The sequence below is a fragment of the Pagrus pagrus genome, assembly GCF_965226575.1.
Source record: "Pagrus pagrus genome assembly, chromosome: 7".
In the NCBI taxonomy this organism is placed as follows: Eukaryota; Metazoa; Chordata; class Actinopteri; order Spariformes; family Sparidae; genus Pagrus; species Pagrus pagrus.
Genome location: NC_140191.1, coordinates 9,293,705 through 9,313,847, shown reverse-complemented (window position 1 = coordinate 9,313,847; position 20,143 = coordinate 9,293,705). Strand labels below are relative to the sequence as shown.

At 43.0% G+C, this 20,143-nt stretch overlaps 1 protein-coding gene across 3 annotated transcripts in view; it reads right to left on the bottom strand.

Annotated features, from left to right (window-relative positions):
• fhl3a (four and a half LIM domains 3a) overlaps positions 1–19,397 on the bottom strand; it is a 31,149-nt gene extending 11,752 nt beyond the window's left edge. The window contains exons 1-2 of one of the 3 annotated variants that reach the window (XM_084356949.1): positions 19,177–19,397; positions 18,145–18,204 (exon numbers count right to left, since the gene is read on the bottom strand). The gene's annotated coding sequence lies outside the window, so the exon portion shown is untranslated. Of the gene's footprint in view, positions 1–6,370; positions 6,436–18,144; positions 18,205–19,176 lie in introns of those variants that run through there. The other 2 variants (XM_084356948.1, XM_084356950.1) reach the window with 2 other exon arrangements.
• Between the last annotated feature and the right edge of the window lie 746 nt (positions 19,398–20,143).

Genomic DNA, 20,143 nt, shown 5'->3' with positions numbered 1-20,143 from the left:
CCCAGGGGATAAAACACAATGATACCAAGAGTGTTTTTTCAACATTTTGGACATTGTTCAGTTTCATCATATACAGTCCAATGAAGTCCTATTTTGTGTTAAGGAGTCCTTAAAGACAGCGTGTCAACAACGCACAATAGCCCAGTCTGTTTTTTTTTCTTCTTTACAACCAAAAAACACATTTTGTGGCTATGATAATGCAGGGCCAATGTGGGAATGACATCTCCAACATAAAAAAGTCACAGTGCGGAAGTGGCTCGACTGTATCCACCCTGATAAGACAACATGACCGCTGGTGGAAACAGCATCACCGTCTGCCAATTTTAAATGTATAAGTTTATTGCCAAGTGGGAAACGGGACAAGAGTGGAGGCGACGCTGTAGAATGAAGCAGTTAAGAAGAAACTATTTAGCACCAGGGCAACGGCTCCATCTGTTCGGCCTGTGTTTATAGGTCCATTTTGACTAGTGGCCTTTTATGTCCAAGTGGATACTTTAAGAAGTGTGGATTTTACTGCGCATAGTAAGGTCTGATTTACTTTTAAAAAGTAGTGGCTACAAAAGCCTCTCAGTCACCTCTAACTGTCGGATCTTTTGGCAGCAAATAGACTCACACAGCAGAGGAAGGAGTGTGTTGTCGAGCAGGTTATCTTAAAGTACACATGACTCTGTTTCCTTTTATCCAGGTTCCAGAGAGAGTGATGAAGGAACAGAGGAGAAATCAAACAGTGAGACAAGAAAAAGGAGACGAAGAGAGACGAAGGTGACATTTAGAGGCAAATGAATGCCGGAGCAGGAACTTAAACCTATGACAATTCTTACATCAAATTAGAGGAAAAGTGAAACGGCTGCGTTTGGATAAACACATACAATCACACTGCCCTCTGTCTGGTGCCTGGACATCTTCCAGACACAGTAAAGCTCCTTGGCTTGCTTTGAGATGGGGAAAAAGTACAGCACTGGACACTTAAGTATATCATTTGAGGGCCTGGTCGAGCGTATCAAAAATAAAACACAATGTCAAAAACACACTTCAGAAAAGATCATTTGTGTCTCAGTGCAGTGGCCACTTGAAAGGAGTCCGATGGAGATGTCAGATCTTATTTATTCCAGCACCTCATGACCATGGAAGACTTTCCATTTGGTGATTAATGCGACAAGGCAAAGGCATGAATTGCACAAGACTTTTTTTTTTTTATGGTTCAGAACTTATGTTTATGACACAATGTCAGAGGGATTACATTCATGTTTTTTTTTTCAAGGGGGCTGGAAACCGAGGTCAGCTCCTTCCAGATCCGCATATTCTGAGATACTAGTCACTCCACAAGCCAAATGACATCAACGTGACTAATTGTGTGCATGAACTTCATCTAAAGTGGTCACGAGCATTTAGGTCACCATAACACAATACGAGAGCTGGACGCTGAAATATGTTTGTTATATATAAGCGTGGTGAGCTGCTCCTGCTGGCTTTCGCTGCATCAGATAAATGAAGGCCAGTAATCGAAAGGACACACTGAGGCAATGAATCTTATCACAGGAAGAAGAGGAAATTGCTCATGAAGGAGAGATAATGCTGCAGCCCCATTCATAAACAGATGTGCTTATTTAAACTAGCTCACAAGTACTGGTTATGGCAATACAAAAACATTTTAATTGTGATCTTAAAGCTGCAAGGAACCTTAATGTTTTGTTGATTCCTGTGGCCCCTGTGGACAAAAGCGGGATGAGCACCGCTGATTTGTGTATAAAGATCTTGATCACGCTAGCAAGTGCATTTGTTTTGAAATCGAGTGAGGATACAACTTTATTGTGATAGTATTTTTCCTTTTTTTAACACAGCTGTTTGCAGGATGCATGGTGATAACATAACGTATCTATTTGTGGCTATAGGATTAATAACTGTTAATCCGCAGCTCTCCGCCAAAAAAGATTTAATTGTATGCCTTATCCCGGTGACAGGCATTAAAGGCTAACTCCACCAATTTCACACATTGAAGTGTGTTTACAGGTTTTGAGGATTACTACTGCATATGTAAAAAAAAAAAAAAAAAAAAGGAGGAAGCTGCATGCAATCTGCCTCCAGTGATGTCACTCTAAGCCAACGCTAAATTGCATTGTGGGTAATGTTTTGAAAAGGAAGAACAATGCAATAAAAAGGCATCTCTGGTTCTGTTGTTTGGATATGATCATTTGTTTTTTAACAGTCCATGATGAGCCCAACAGTGTTATAGGAGAGCATTGCAAACCTGCAACCATTTCAAAACCTGGAGTCTACATTACCCACAATGCAATTTAGCCAGAGTGACATCACTGAAGGCAATATCAGATACATACAGCTTCCTCTATACCCACTTTATACCTCTATTTTTAACATATGCAGTAGTACTCCGACTCTTATTGCTTCACATTCTGTTGATAATTTATGTTATTTTTTAAACTAAAATTCTGACATATTGCCCCTTTAAGAAAAACTATAATAACTACACCAGTCTTCTCACTGATGGTCTTTGCTTCGAGTTCATATAGAGGCATCAGTATTAAATTGAGACCATTCATAACCGGTTAAAAACCCTTGCAGTGCAAAAGAATTTTGCTCACTTAAAGGTAATAAAAAGCGACTACAATGGCAGTTTAGTGTCACAGAATCGTGCTGTTTGGTGTAGCTGTGACACTGATTCGAAACCAGAAAACCAAAACTGCAATCATCATCATGACATTTAAGACTTGAAGCAATCTGCGGTCATCAAAGTTTATAGGATGGGGGTTGGTGCGGTGGTGTGGGGGCACCTGAGACTGCTCCTCTGTGGGAGCCCGGGTCAGACTTGACGACAGAGTACAGGCTGCAGGACCAGACACTGGAGCGCAAACCTGTTATTGTCCCTGAGCGTTTAAACACCGCCTGGTGTGCAGTGGGAGGCGACTGAGGGCTCAAATGAGAGCCAACATCATAAACATAAAGGAGGGAAATGACTACCTGCAGGAGAAAATGTCACCACGGCCTTTGTAATTTGTCCTTTCTTGGCAACTTTTAATGACCATGCAAGTGTAGGGATACGACTTGATGTCTTTTAATATTAGCCTTCATTCTACACTGCAGCATTAGAGGAAAGCTGTATAGCAGCCGTCCTGAAAGAGCTGTATGTCAAAGCTTCTGGGCTCAATTATTAAAAGGATTTGATATGGAGATTTAAATATGTACAAAAGATAAACAAAAGCACAGCTCGAGCCTGCGCTGACGTATGTTTAGTTATACTTCAAACATAAATTTGTAATAATCTGACAGGCGCTTGGAACGCAGAGACTTCGAGGACGTGCTAGCGCGGAGGACTCCGTGTGCATATGGATGAAAGCTCTCTGAAGGAAAGCGCAGCTGAAAATGCAATTGTCACATCTCATCTGTCGCTTTCCACAAGCCAGTCTCAATCCCAATGTTCCACAATACTCTACCAACACCAAACAATAACATCGCAATTACTCTAAATCATACAGTACCGTCCCAACCACCATGAGGGAAAGTTTGGAGCTCAGGAATGAATCTGAATTTATTTTTATATCACTGTGCGCGGATGGCCAAAAGACTACATTTTTGGCCTACATTCGTCTTCCTTTGAAGAAAAAAAAACAAAAAAAAACGCTGCCATACATTAGTGCTTCACATCTGGTTTGCATTGGGGAAACTATGCAGTCAACTCCTGTGTGCCAGTGGAGGTTTTTGGAGAGTCACTGCCTGGAGAATGCAAGAAAGTTTGTCTTTTTTTTTTCTCTCTCTCTCCTCTCTTTCTCTCTGTGCCGGTATTTGCCGGTAAATGTTTGGATGGCAGCAGGAAGGCTGGAGCGGGAGTGAGAAAAGAGAAAGCAAATCTTGAAAGCAAGCAAGAAAAAAAAAAAATTCTTGACAGTCTCCTAGCTGATCTTTGGATGCACTTTGAGGTGGTAAACAGTGTGGCGGAGAGGAAAGGTAAGGAATGCAGTTAAAGAGAGCGTGTGATAAATAATAATTCAACACAAGGATCAAACAAAACACTGATGCCTGCTGAACAAAACTGTTCCATCACACAGATAAAGGCACTGTATATAGGAAGAAAAAACTGAGAAAGGTGCTGAAAGATCTCAGGGTAACAGTTACTGTTTTCTGGGGGTCTCACACATTGCTTTGGTGTGGCTGCTGGTTTTAGAGTGAATAAGTTGAGAAGGGTTGTTCTAAGAGTAGTATTTCTCTTTGAACAAACATAGTCATTAATCCTACTCCAATCCCCTTTACTCCAACGTTTCCCAGGGGCAGATTTGTGCCCAAAAATGGCTTTCTTAGTCCCTGTCCTGATATCTTCACATCCTCCCTGTCATTCTCTACCCTGTGATTCAAGGGACAGGGAATCCCTTTGAAATCTAAAGCCTCTGCTGTTTAGTGGAGACCCATCTCAGTTTGGACACCTGCTTTGTTTTTGCTGAGGAGTGTGGACCTGCACAATGTTTTAATACATATACTCGGCAACACACATACTGTCCCTAACATGCGCTGGGCCATATTTAGATATTATATCATTATCATGATATGAGACTATATATCTTCTCTCTTGTAGCTCCTGTCTCTTTAAGGCCCTGCCTCCTGAATTCCCAGCCTGCTCTGATTGGTCAGCTCACACATAAAACTACTTACCGCCAAACTAGCCGCTAGGCATACATTAAGCAAACGTGTGACTCCAAGTCATAGTGTGATGTCACAAAGTCACAGAATTGAAGGCAGGACTACTGGCGAGGTGTTTCAGGAACAGTGTTTTCTGTGGGAGAGAGGAGCTCCTGTTGGTGTGACCTTTTTAAAGTCATAGACCCATTGTCATCTCTACAATATTGTTGCAATGTTGCTATCAAGGTATTTGGTAAAAAATATTGTGATATTGGATTTTTTTGCCCTCTTTCTGCCCAGTGCTTATGAGGAGATTTCAAAATATTGTCATATCATCGATTGCGATATAGCCAAAAAAATATTGCGACGTCATTTTAAGGCCATATTGCCCGGCCCTATGCGTAACACAGCCCAGTCTCCATTCAAATCTCAAAAAAAGTCAGGATACTTTCACTTGCCAACTTGGTGAATCAGTTACTGGTTTGTGAGCCCCTGGAGAGGATGTCATTTTCACGAGACTAACCCCCAGAGGGGAAACAGAAAGAGCCCGTCTGATGCAACATCATCAGTGGCAGGACAGAAATATCAACTTTTGACATTTGTGTCTTTGCGCCTTTGCTACAGTCCAGGCAGACACTGCAAATGTCTCACATGTCACCACAATGGAAAATTACCTCTGGACTGCTGATACAAATAAAACAAACTTCTTTAAACTGGCGGAGCCGAGAGATTTAGGGCCAATTTGGCCTCATTTGATTTACACAGGTCCTTATATGGATTTGAGGCACGTGCCTTTGAGCTGTGGAGTTGACCGTGAAATCTGATAATAGAGGAGATTGATATGGTTTGACTTTGTTGTCTTTGCTTCTGATATGATAAGAAATCTATCATGGATGACTTTCCGCTAAGGCTAAATGTCATTATTGTTGGTAGAGGTGTGTTGTACATCAAGTGTTGTGGCCCAAATACTGTCAGTCATCACAATGCTACTTTGTCACACCCTTTACCTTTATTAAAAAACTGCAACCTCTACCATTTGGATATTGCACTTGGTCATACTGTGATTTCTATAATATTCAAGTTAATTGTTCAGCCCCTGTTGTGTATGTCTGTTTAATTTAAAACCCACTGGTTAGACATAACTAAAAAGCTGAGCCCAGTAAGCATGACAATAATGACTGCATCATCATTTTGACTTAAACATGTCCTAACCACTGGCGCTTACACTCCAGCTTCATGACTCTAAGTAACCCACAGGGACCGAGCACCAAGGTTAACTGTGAACCAAAAGACACAAAATGGCTCCCGCAGACTGGTCATTCCCAGGTGGTCTCCTAATGTTGCTGAGTCAGCACAACTAGCCCGGACTTCAAGGAGCTCAGCTAAGGTTTCACAGGCCGCACACTCAGCAGCAATCTAAGCATGCCACACACAACTGCGCGGCACACACCCACAACTGCTAGCAATTATTTATAACTCATTCAGACTTGCGGCTCGTGGCTGCAGTGATGGCACCTGACCCTGAGGTTAATGCCCAGACAAGGAGGGTGTTTTTAAAGCGTACATCCCAACATCCCCAGACATGAATATTCAGCGTGTTGTTATAAGCAGGTGGATGTTTCCAATCACCGGGTTCAGAGGGCTTTCGTGGGTGTTACACATCATAAGCATTAAGAACAATCTACATTCTTGACAACAGCTGCACGAATTATCTCCCCCAACTGCAACAGACCAAAATACTCACCTCTCCCGCTGTCCGACTCTGTAACCCTGACAAGATGGGTTCACATGAAGAAGAGAAAAAAAAAAGCATTACGTTAGCTCAGAAAACCGAGGGGCGCCTGCCAAATGTGAAACGACCGGGATGAATATCTAAGGAGTCATTTCCAGTATATGCAGCCATTTTTTCCCTTCTCAGGCACATCTCCCTGGCAACGTGTAAACAGTGCCCTCATACCCCCGGACCATAAACCTCCTGGCAGTGACGTTTAGCTCTCGTTTCATCCTGCGCAGCGCTGACTGAGGGCGCAACCCAGCGTTTTATTAGGGATGCTGTGGCAATGTGAAAATAAATGTGTTGTGCCATTAAAAATACTGAACCCATCAGGGAACACAGATACTATATTAATGCACCCCAAATTTAGATACTTCAGGCAGATTTTAGACTTCCTAAGTATTTCTCCAGCGAAGCCTGTAATGCAGATGTAGAGAATCGGGTCAAACTGGCCTAAAATAAACCTGACAAGTGCGTACAGTTAAATCCATACTATTATATGTGTTTTAAATCACCACACAGCATAAAACCAAAGAGCTAAAAATAGATGTGATAATGTGGGTTGACCTCTGAAAAATCCCCGGGCACCGTTTTCCTGTCATAAAAATATAATGTCTTCTTCGTTTACTCTGGTATGTGCTGTTAGAACCAAACGGGGGTTCATTTCCTTCTGGGCAGCGACCCCTTTCACCAGCGTGGAATTGATGACAATGAGGAGTCCAAGCCAGTATGCAGACACACACTGTGCTTCTTCCTGTTACCCTAAACAGAGACATCTCTGGGACTTCTCAGAGAGACGGTCACACACATTCGAACACACCGTCACAATGAAAAACAGGCGTGTTATGTCTAAACACACTGACACAGTCCTGCAGGAGGACAAGGTCGCAGAGAGGCAGATACACCTGCTGCCACATGCGCAGGGCTCAGTAGAAATGGATTACATGCCGGATTACATTTTTGATTTTGTCATTAAAATAAGGCGCATCCGAAATGTTTCAGAAAACACACAGTTCACCTGTAGTGCAGCTGTTACAGTAACTGATTCAACTTAATGTTTGTTTGAACCTTTATTCAGGGATATTTCACTTTCAGGATCAGATTGTGCATTCACAGCTGGAAGCGGCACAATATAACCACAGACTGATGGCCACTGAGCAGCTCCACTCAAGTGGTTGAGGTAAAGCAGCTTGCTCATTGATGTTAATGAGGCAGGGGCAAGCGCGGCTTTTTGTGTGATTGCTGCTCCCACCCAGATTTATCCTGCAAGCTCGCTTCTCCAGCCTTTAGGCCAACACTGTCCAACAATGCGAAACAATTTTTAATTTGCATTGGAAATGTTTAGAGACCTTAAAAGGCAAAAAAAACAGCATAATTGTGGAAACATATTTATATTTTTTATAGTTGCGTTCATTTTTAGACAAAGCTGCAAGTTATCCAAACTTAATCCAAATTAATTCACACAAGATTGTTTTTTTTTTGTGTGTGTTTTTTCTTGTAATCAAATGATTATGTTACTATTACTAGTTACAAAAATTGCCAAGTCATTTCTAATTCCACACTGGCTGCATTTCTCAGTAATCCAACCGAAACCTGCACGTGCATACATGAGCATTGACGCACCTAAGCTGAGGGAAGATAGATGGATCAAACAAGAAAATAAACACAGCAGCCAAACTGGGGTACAATGGGTGACTTGTGCAGGAAGTGCAGACACAGTGAGCAGTTTGTTTAAGTCTCTTTGTGGGGACTTCCCGTCGAGTGTAATTACCGCTCATACTCACAATCCCTGGCTTTTCCGCTCACATAAATGAAGCAGATAAGATCAAACAATTTGATGTATTTAGGAAATGAGTTTCAAACAAAGTGGGAAGATATCGGTTATAGCAATCCAAACACATCGAATATATGATGGATTTAAAGCAAACTGGCGCACTGGGACTGGCTACTGCCAAGCCACCCTGCTTACTCCTCAGTGCTCACCAGCAGAACAGAAGATGGAAGCTTTACTCAGTCAAACAATGATGTCACCATTGGTGAGACTACTGGAGAGAGAGATTTAAACTGCAAAGGATGATAAAAATCAGTTTCCATTCAGACTCTACTGGAGATACTATAAATTTCCCCTGATAATTCTGCACACTGCAGCAAAAAAAGAACTAGCAGGACTCTGTAGGAACATATCTCACTTGACCCAATTTTTATGATCCTGGAGAGGGACCACCTCCTTTTCCTCTTTGTCACTCTCCCCGTTTGCTTTGACCTCTAAGTAGGTTACCGAGGAGTGAGTCACGTGTCCGTCGGATGCCCTGGCAGCTCATTTTTGCTTGCTGGAAACCAAACACACGCTGATGAATTGCCACATAATCAGGAAGTGCATATGTGAGTGGTACACTAGTGGAGGTTAGTGACCTCAGGGTCATTTATCCCCCTTGCCGTAGCGCCGGGAGAATGTCCCTGCTCTGAAATGCAGCAGGCAGGCCGTGTGGCTGGAATGAGCTCACTTCAAAGGTGTCCATAAATCATGCTGCCATGCATCCCAGGACTGCCTCCACCCTCCACATCCCCCAGTCACTCACCCAACTACCCTTTTCTCTTTTTCTCCGCTGTCCTCCAGTCTAGGTTCAGACCTTTTGCCTTTGTGCATTACTAGTCGTGTGATTGCTTGCATTGTTATCTTCGCTCTTCATTTCATATACTTTTTTTTTTTTTTCTTCTTCTGCACATTTTCTGGATCGCTTCTACTCACAATTTTGCCAATTGACACATCATTCCAGTTTTCAACATGTGTGTCTCATTGTGGTCATTAATAAAATGCAGCCATATCTTTTAGCACGATTCAATTACCACCGATTTTGGGTGATATTATCGGACATAAATCACCAACACAGCTGTGAAATGGGATGTCATTCACTGTGGCGCTTCCGCACGAATCTAATTCAACTCCATGCTCTATGACCACAAAATTTTGTGATCGGTTTACCATTTACAGGACTATCGTTCTTGCACACATCACTCACCAGAAGCAGCAGCAGCAGATGCAGCAATCACGCAGCAATCACATGCACTTTTCACGTTGCTTTTGCATTCACCCATATTGCCAGGAAAGTTCAATTTGACTGTGCTCTATGACCACAGATATTTGTGATAAATTTACCATCTACAGACCAACACCAACCAAAAGCAACAGCAGCTGATCGAGCAATCACACACATTTGCTTCCGGAAATGCGTGTGATTGCTGCGTCTGCTGCTGTTGCTTCTGTTGGAAAATTTCATTTGTTTTTGCAAATTCTGTGGTCTTCCTATGACCACAGAATTTTGTGATAAATTTACCGTTTACAGGACTTTGATTATCGTACGCCTCACTCACCAGTGCAACAGCAGCAGATGCGGCAATCATGCAGCAATCACACGCATTTTCTTTGGGAAATGCGTGTGATTGCTGCATTTGCTGCTGTTGCTTTTGCATCCATCCGCATTGCCAGCAAAAGGTGAATTTGATTGTGTGGTAACCTGGTTAAAATCCCAGCGTAGAAATCAATCATAACAGAAGAACAAGGGAGCGTTGGGGTGGCAGTTGGTAGATGCAATCATGTACTTAAAACCGATTAGCAGTGGTATCAAAAAGCAATACTCTCTTTGGGAGACAATGGATTTATCCGAGGTTCATTCAAGTCTCGAGAAGAGCCGCAAGTTCAGACATCCTATAGCTAGTTGCTCGACTTTGCCAGAAGAGAGCGGCAATCCGTCAGGTCCTTATCTCCCGGTGTCACACACTGGGATCTCTTTATCATGCAGCCATGCAAAACACCATTCATCTTCCCCGCCTAATTCATTATCAGTGATAAAATGCAAAGTCCCAGCTGCAGTTGTTAAATGGAGAGACGACGTGAAAACAGGTGCTTTGGTAAACACTGATAGCGTGGTTGAATTATGTTGCTTCCCAAGCAGACCTGTCTATCTCTTTCAATCTATTAACCACGACTCTCGCCCGACTCTCGTCCGACCTCATTCTGCCTTTTTCTCTTTTCTATATAGGAGTATTCTTGGCTTCGAGGGGTGCGGGAACAGTGCTGAACACAAAACAGACCCAAACAAAGTGAAAAGCTTGTAGAAGGCATAAGGTTCTCGTCACGGCTCCACAGCCTCTCCATCGATCAAGCGATGTGTAAATGTGTGTCTCATGTCGTGTAAATTAACAGGATATATGGATGCCTTGATTATTGGGCGAGCGGAATCCAGATGAATGTTAAAAGCTCGATGGCCTAATTTACACACGGCGCTGCGCAGTGGCACTGTAATACTGCTCTGACGGATCACCGCAAGCGTGACACGACGTGACCAATGGCGGTCATCCTGCATGACTTCTCATACTATAAGACACTTTTCCTCCATTTTTTTCTCCAGCAATCATTAAACCTTAAACAGTTTCCACTCACCACTGTTGAGAAAGCGTGCGATGGGATGAGGGATGGGGGTTTTTTAAGGGGGGTTGAATACTTCCACAGTGAAGTCATGGTGCTTGTGTCATTGGCCCTCTGCTGTGCTTTGCTCACCGTCTGGCCCCCATTTTACCCATTGATCTAATTTCCATTGCCAACATTGGATGTGGTTCTGTTTGAAGCTGAATGTTTAGGCCCATTAAAGCACTGACAGAATTGCAAACGTATGGTGGACCTAAGGAAAAGTAAAGAAGAAAACAACTCGGTGATGTTTGCCAGACTTTTGAGAGCATTTCAGTAAACAGAACGTACAGTTGTGAGCAGCGTCCAGTGAGGTGGGAAATTCCACGATCGTATTTACGCCAGGTGTTAACGAGCTTCTCGCATCCTACCTCTGAGCTGGTTTTAATTTATGTTTGGCATGAAAATGTAACAAAAGTAAATATCACCTCTTTTAATTATATTTAAAAGAGAGAGTTCATCTGGTCCATCTGAAAATCTTGTGATTGTATCTTAGTGCATAACTGCTTGTGCTTCTTGTTGGGTCAGCATTTATATCACCTATATGTAGATTGGTGGCAGAGACGTGTTACATTTGCACTTTGCTGCTGCTAATGTGGTCAAGCCCCATCTATGTAGGTGGTTTGGCTGAATGCCCGAGACATATACGCTACATCAAGCTGCCAGTTGTAATGGGGGTCTGTATCCGTCACATAAGTCGTCCAACATCACAGAGACGGCTTCATTTCTGGGCGTAGCTGCAAAAGGACAGGATCTCCTAATGGTCAGATATGACAAAATACACCATATTATCGTTACCTTCAAGAAGTTAAATCCACACCTGAATGACAGCTTTATTAAGTGCAGAGTGTCTGTTTATTTAGCGATGTTCCAGACGATAAAAGGTTTTGAATGGCAGGGACTGAAAGACTTTTCCATAGACGTAAAAATATAGTTCTCTTAAGGCTGAAGCTGGCACTAAAGATGATGAGGTCCAGACATCTATAATTTTTCGCCATCAAATGAAACAAAATTGCTACAAAAGCACACCAAGTGGCTGTTCATCTACTTTCCTGTACCATCTGTATAAATAATATATATATATGTGCTCTTATGTGTACCCATCTATGCTTTTCCAGCTGTGGAAGAGAGACAGGAGGGTATGGTTTGTAATAAAGTATATTTATAATTATGCATATGTGTTTTTGTAATCTATGCATCCAAGGACTGCTTTTCTTTAATACTGTATGTGGCTTAAAACGCTGATTATAAAAATGTTTAAATTCTTTATTGGTTTCTGCATTTAGGTGACCTTATAGCTCTGAAAAGTTCCATAGAATAGAGGTTTCTATAAGCATTTTATGGAAACAAAGGGATTATAGACGTGTCTTTTGCTTCACATAGCTCAGATGCAAAATATATCAGAGAAATCTAAGGGATAAAATTTAAAACACAAGAAATTTCTTGCGTGCTGGACTTTTGGAGCTTGGTAAAAACAGAACTGGCCGGGCTACAGCCCCAGTGGCTTTTGTATCTTCGGGGGTCTACCAACACCAGATGATAACACTAAATAACCATCAAAGCAAAGCAGCAACATCAGTATTCTCTGGTACTGGAGGTCTGTGAATCATTTGCTAATTGAGTTGAATGCAAAAGCTCTGATCTCCCTCTGGACTGAGTTATGTCCGATTACTACAAACATCCTGCGCTCAATATGATCTTCTGGTTGTGAACACGCTGTCAAACAAAGCAGTGCTTCACCGTAATGATCTCACTGCACCACGTTCAAGAACTTAACCTGCATAAGGTGAATGAGAGCTGACGCCGAAATGCTTCGGAGGAGTCACAACATGTTCGTTCTCTTGTGTACATTTGTTGCGATAAGGGTAAATAGTTCCTGCACACTAATAGAAACTTTTCCGAGATGGAGAGGTGGTACGCGCCAAGTTAACTATACACAGTAGGGACTTCATTTGTCTTTGATTACACTCTTATGTGACGGACCGTTGACAGAGGCGCCCACAGGGAGGAATAGTGTGCTCGGGCCACTCCTCTCTCCATCCCATCCTTCTGTTCTCCCTCTTAACTTCAACTCAAGAAGCCAAGAAATCCCTCCTCAGCTCTCTGTTACTGGTCGCTGTCGTAAATCACCATCATCTTCTCGTCGAGTAGCTGACGTCCTTTTATAGCCACACCAAGGACACTTTCTGCCATTTATGGCACCGTGCGAGGGCCGGTTAGAATGAAGGTGAGAGAACACAGGGAAGCAGAGGAGGCCAAGAAACATCCTTCCCGCTTCCTACTCCTATTCAATGCAACTCTGACAGCTTTTACAAATTAGTGCCAAAGTGTGCCCGAGCGGTGCCAAGTGCACTCTTCTCTGTGACTGACATAAATCCACACCTCAGTGCACGTAGCAAGTCTGGCTTGTCTCAGCCTGTCTCCTCTGTAGACACTATTGTCTCTCCAGCAGAACCACGGAGACGAAAGTGAGAGGTCGGGACAAAGCGTGCATGTGCGAGCGCCTGCGTGGGCAAAAGACGTATAGAGAAAAAAAACACGAGGGGAGAGGGATGGCGTAAGACACAACACATTCTTGATCGCTCGCTAGTTTCATCATGCAGAGCAGGCATTTTCACAGTGTTTACTTTCAGCGAGGGGAATGCTCTCCCTCACAGCTGCACTCCAAATAAACAGTCTTGTATTTATCAGTGACAAGATAATACACATCTAATCTGAACAAGTAACAGCTCTTCGCGCAGTCCCAACAAGTCTGGGTCTTCTGGTTCATCCCTGGAAGACAGTTGTGCAACACGGAGAACATTCAAGCACACTTATGAATAAAAATGTGCACATGCTGAATGCAGACACCTTGCCATACACCCACACTCTCATGACTGCACTTCCTCTGCCATGATCTCACAGTCTGGGTTCATTCTTTGCAGATGTTTGAGCCTATTAAGTGTTTGGGAAGCAATCAACACTAACGCAGTTGGCATTGTGGCAAACTGAAGTTACTAGCCATATAAAGACACAACTACCACAGCGGCAGGGGGCGAGTGTGGGGATACGGTAGTGGAATGGTGGAACAAACACCACACGTATGCAGTGCCAAGGCTAAATTACCTCTCCAAGACATCTGTTATGAGAACAGAGTCCTGCTAGCATGTAGAGAAATACTTTGTTAACGGCCCGCTCTCTCCGGGTTTACAGTGTTTTGAAAGGTGACATTTTGAGCCTCGAGCATTGTTGCCTTGTTTAAGGCCTGCTGTGTATCACTGCGTGGTTAAGGACTGCCTGCCACATGGTCTCAAATTATTGCCCAATTAAGCCTGTGTGCAAGAACATCCAATGGGAAGGATGACGACATCGCTACTCCCATAGAAATAAAACCACTCTGTCAGTTATGTAGGCGAATGCTTTCTGTTAGTCTGACTGCTCACACTATGGCTCAGTGTTACCTCAAAGATACCATGGTGGGTTGAAGTGTCACTGAGATTTGGTCATTCTTTACTGATTCTACAGTAAGAAAAGCCCACAGTATAATTGCAGGCCACTGAATCCCCTCAATAACAATATTATCCAGAAGAGGGCCAGGTATGACGATGTGGTGTTACGGTATGAAGTGTAAAGCCACGGCTCTTTACTGTACTTTGTCATCTCTCTTAGCAGAGATCCATCAGGGTGAAATAACATCCTATTGCCTCGTGTGCTGGAGAAATTCCCCTCACCCAACATTCTTCTCCCTAAGTGTCTCCATTAACCATAGGTTATCCTATGATTTAGCCATTAGCCACAGGCCAACGTAGCCATTAGTTATACGAATTCATAATACATATTGCATTACCAGTTGTTTAAAAACCACTGCAATTTGTCTGCAGACTTCAAATTTGTGCTCCCCTTCTCCCTGCCGCTTGATCTGACTCGCTTAGTTGGTTTTGGAGGCGAGTTTGCTGACAAAATATATCCAGCTGTCACGCTTATTTATGGACTTTTGCGACATTTATTCCCTGTGTAGAAATGTACTAATTTCCCAGGATGACGTCTTCGATGGGAGCCAATTATATCTGAATAACCAGTCACATGAAGCAATTCTTCGTGTATTTGCACATTTTGTTGGCAGAGTCTCCCACAACCCACACGAGAGGTGAGGGAGTTCCAAGGAAACACAGACAGGTTTATCTGGGATCTAATGCGCAAGAGCAAACGGAGGCAGGTAAGGCACATGGTGGGAGAGTTGGTAACCTTCACACGATTTGCATCACAGCGATGTGATGCATGTGAATTTGTACGTGCCATCCACTTGTGTTGGCGCATGACCATACCCTCCTACCTTTAGGCGAGGGTGCAGGGAAACAGTCAGGCTGACTCACGCGTCCTCTCGCCACGCGTTTATAAATGACAGAATGTGATGATGTAGCAGTGACTCGACAGGCTTCCTGCAGCCAAGTAACGTCTGTTTTTTATGTGAGACATGCAAAGGAAACACTGATAAGGTAGACGGGGTACCATTAATTGAGTGTGTAATAAATATAGCAGACAGAAGAGGCGAGTGAAAGGTAGAGTGAGGCAAAGTGAATCCCTTTCTTCCGTGACATATAATTAGTTTGTATTAAACTAGTAAGTGTGTAGTTATGAGGCATCTTACAATTTGGTATTTCCTTTGAAAACAGCACTTCCTTTGAGAGTAGCAGGTAAGTGCTAGGTATGGGCCTGTAATTGCATGCCTAGAAGAGTGTAATTACCCCATTAGCACAAAGTCCGTTACCTTTTACACTCCGTCGCTGCCTATGTAAAGTTTATGTCGTCCTTACAGAAATTCTCACACGGAGTGAAAACTGAGGAAGCGAGTGTAGTGAGACAGAAGAGACAGAAAGAGAGCAGAGAGGCAGGATGGCTGCATTGTGAGGGGGGCATATCACCTCCCACAGGGGCCCTGGCTCAAAGGATCAAGTTTCAGACGTTTACCAACAAAGCATCCATGGAGGAAGTCTTGCGCCCCTCACAATAACACCACAGCACCTGGCCGTCCCCACACAGGAAACCTGAGGTCACTTCCCCCCTTTCAGGGAATTCAGACACACTCGTGCTGCCAGCCACGCGCCCCCACAGCCTATTGAAGAGGCAGTGAGGGCCTGGATCTAAATTATGAGAAAATGCGTTTTTCACAGATACAGTTCTGTGCCAGTCAGGTTCTGTTAAGACCAAAGCAGAAAGAGTTTCGATTTCCCCTTTTTTGGTCTCACATGTAACACAGATGTGATGTTTTTTTAATCAGTCAGAACAGCTAAAAGCTGGATTGGGTTGCAATGTTTAATTCTGGCTGGAACCACATGAATAAGAGGTTGAAAACAAGGTATGCACTCTAATAGCTCGGCTGGAATGTTCAGAATGTCAAATTTAAGCAAAAATGAGGATGCCAAGACACAACAACAAAAAAAACTGTAAGTGAACAAACAGTGGATGATTAGAGAGAGAGCTCATACCTTTTGGATTTGGGCAAATGGCTGGATAAATGTGTTTGAAACGCACACAAGAAGCATTATAGTCTCGAGTATAAATCATCAGATATAACCAGCAGGTCGAAACCTCCTGACTGAACGCAGCCTCACACATAATGTGACAGAAAGTAATAACACAAACTGTGTCCAGTGTCCTCTGAGACGGAGGGACAGACAGCTGCAGAATGTCAAAAAAAGGAACTGCTTCAACACAAATCTAAATTCTGCTCCCTAACCACCTGCAACCACTTGACCGCCGATTCTCCATCATTATCGTTGGCCTTGTTTCAAACGATGCCAACCCATAAAAGCAGCCACAGCCAGTCCGAGTCATTTAGCTGCAGTCCCACTGCAGTCTAGAGCTGGCCGGGGTCCAACCACCACGCGGGGCTAACCTTTGGAAAACACTGAGACCTCCGAAGAATGTGACCATGGTCAATGAAACAGACAGGGAGGGAGGAAGAGGAAAAAAGCAAACAAATACATTATACAGCCTGTGGGCTCTGTCAAGGCAAGCTTCCCAGATGCTAAATGGGACAGAATCACTGGCGTTTGGCTGCTATAGGGGATTATTTCTGCTTGTTACAAATAGTTCGTGTGAAAACAACCTGTCAGTGGTGAAAGCACAGCGTGATGCCTGGGAAACCGAATTCCTCCAAGGTGTACGAGGTGTGTAAGATGTGTGAGAAATGTGTGGGAGCAAACTCTGCTGAGAATTTGTGGCCTTCAAGACTTCGGATCTGAAGAATGGCTATGACGGTTTAAGTAACTGAGTGGAAAAGTTCTATTAGGTCTTTCCAAATCAAACCTTCCTGAGAGACTATGTCTACATGACTACATGTAATGTTAAACCAGTTGCTTGTCGTGACAAACCCACAGAGAATGATCACCCAACTCTGCCTCTCCCCCCCTCCGCATCTCTTTTAGCGTCTCTCATCTAATTGTTTTGGTTTCAGAGTTTGGTCCCACAGTCCTCGTCAACCTCATTCCACGCAGCTGTTTACAACAAAAAATGCTCTAATGAATTCACCCCACACTGTCTGATGAGAACCAAACACTCAACAGACAAAATGAACAACTAGCTGGTGAACATAGTGGAGCAATTACAAGCTACAGAGCCAGAGCTTTACCTCATGAGTTGGTGGAGACCAAAAACGGAGCTTAAAGTAGTTACTATATCAAACTTACATCGGCCAGGTGCCCCGAAACATCCAAAATAAATGTTTTCCATATCCATCCAAGTCATACTTGAGTAAATTAAAGATATCGTGTTGAAATACTACTTTGGTAAAAGTGAAAGTCAACCATAGAAATAGTACTTACACTACAAAAGTGTTAAAGCACCTGATATTAATTATACTTCAGTATCGAAAGTATAAATAAAAGTGAATTATACATATATTTACATGTAATTCTCATGTAACAGTTTCTCAGACCTTAAATGTTCATAAACTGTCAGTAAAATTGGTATCAAATCATTTAAAATGAACTAATTTCTTTGTTTTTCTGACATAATGTTCTATTTGTGTGGTTGAGGTGTAGGCAATGACATCAAAGGTTCGTCATACTTGAACCGAGACAAAACACTGCAGTCATTTAGTGAACGTCTTTCACCAGAAGTGCTGAAAAACATGTAAGCTCTTGATCAAATTTTCCCCCGTAGGAAATCTCCAACGCTTTACTTTCCCACAGTGCCCGCTGCACCCACATGACGCAACAGGTGAACCACCATGCAATCGTCATGAGGGTGACACCACTACTACAACGCTGTGATGTGATGATGTACGCCCATAACAAACCTAGAGGCTGCAGCACGGACACACCCTTCCCAGACACACGCTGCCATATCCCACTTCCTGCTGCCGGAGAAAAAGACAAGTTTAGCCTGAGGGACTTTGCTCTCTGAGGCCTTCACACACCGCTCAGCTGGGAGCTTCTGTGACACAACAGTTGTTCCTTAATCCTCCCTCCGCACAGTTCAGTGGGTCACACAGTCCAGTACAGTCTGTCGCTCCACTGACCATGATGTCTCCATGCTGTCTGTTTGTTTTTTTGTGCATTATATGACAGAGAGGCACATGAGTGCAGGTGTGAGACTGCGATTAGAGAAAGGAAAAAAAAAAAAAAGGCATAAACAAGAAAAGCAGAAAAACACGCAAGCAGACAGAAAAATGCCCAGACCCCCCCTCAGCTGTCACAGGAAGTGGTTCCTCTTTTGTCAGGGTTTTACTTTGCAGGCTTCTCCCCAGGCGATGTGTTTGACTAAGGTGTGAAGTATTGAGGCTTGTCATGATGTCAAGCCCACGCCTGCTTCAATCTTGACACTCACAGATTTTAACTAAACAGCCAAAACTCTTAAAACACAAAAAGCAGAGAGCAGGTATGACCTTAAGGTGTTAAATGATAACGCTTACAGATCACAGTTACTGTGCAGCTAATCATGCTACTAATACATTATAATAATTAGCATTATTATGATGTTACTGCCTTTAAACTTTTCATTTTGACAAACTTTAACCTATGGAAACAACTTCCTCCCCAGAGAATTTTATGTCAGTTAATTCTAGATTGAAATGTTTTTACCATGGTTGGTAATCACAACGTTAAAAGACTCAAGTGGCTCTTTATGTCATTCATTTTAATTTGAAAACCTCAGCCAGAACCTCTTTAAATGCCTTTAAAAGTCAGTTGCGACACGTTTGTGCGTTTTCCCACTAAATGAAACACTTTACAAAAGTCATTTCCCAACTGATGTCGAAGAGTCGAACAGTGAAAACGTTCATAAAAGTCAAAGAAAGGTATGAAACAAAACCCAAAAAAAAAAGTCGTACCAGGAGTAATGTCTGGAGTCTGGAGGCACCTTCTTGCAACAACAGTGGTAACCCGCCTCCCTGCCTCTGTCAGCGGACACTCGCTCAGATCAGGGCTGGGATCAGTTCGCAGGTCGCTACTCCGGCGGCTCAGGAGCGTCGCCCTCCAGCAGGAACAAACTTTTTTGTGTTTCTTCTGACAGTAGTCAAAATCTCTGCGGCGGAGACTGATGCAGCTTGCCGGCTACATTTGTCCTACTACTGAGGAAGTTGCCTGTGAGTCACAAGATCCCGCCTCTCCCCCCCAAAAAAAACCATTCCTCCCTCCCTCTTCCAGCGACTTCAAACGAGAGGAGTCCAGGCAGTGGAGGGTGTGATGGGAGCTCCCAGCAGGGCCTTCTGTCTCTGGGCTCTGCTGCTGCTGCTTGTTTTCAGTCTGTTCTTGCAGTAATACGTATTTGTGGATAGACCAAGCTGAATGAGGAGGTTTTTTTTGTAATCAGCCAATCAATGAATCAGTAGGCTAAATCTACAGGATAGATACTGAAAAACTAAAATGCTTGTCATATTTAGTGATATAAACACCTCAGTTCAATCATCTGAAGTACTGTATTTTCACAAAAAAACTAGATTTCAAAATAAAATGCATTCTTCTTATGTAATTTCATCACAGATGCTCCTGATTGAGCTCACTCGTTCTTGACCTACATTTGTTGGACATATTCTCTCAGATGTAACTTCAACAAACAATATTCATGTAATTTTAAGACTATTATTGCCACTCATATAATTATAACATTATCATTCAATTCTTAAAGAAGTCATATTGTGCTTTTTGGGTTATGTAGCATTTTTGTGCATGTAAAAGGTCTGCCAAGTGGAAAAAGCCCAAAGGGAGTTACTCTCTCCCACAGAAAACACTGCTCCTGCACCGCCTGCTTTGGAGTCGAGCCTTTACTTCCGTAACTTATGTGCGTCACTATGTAAC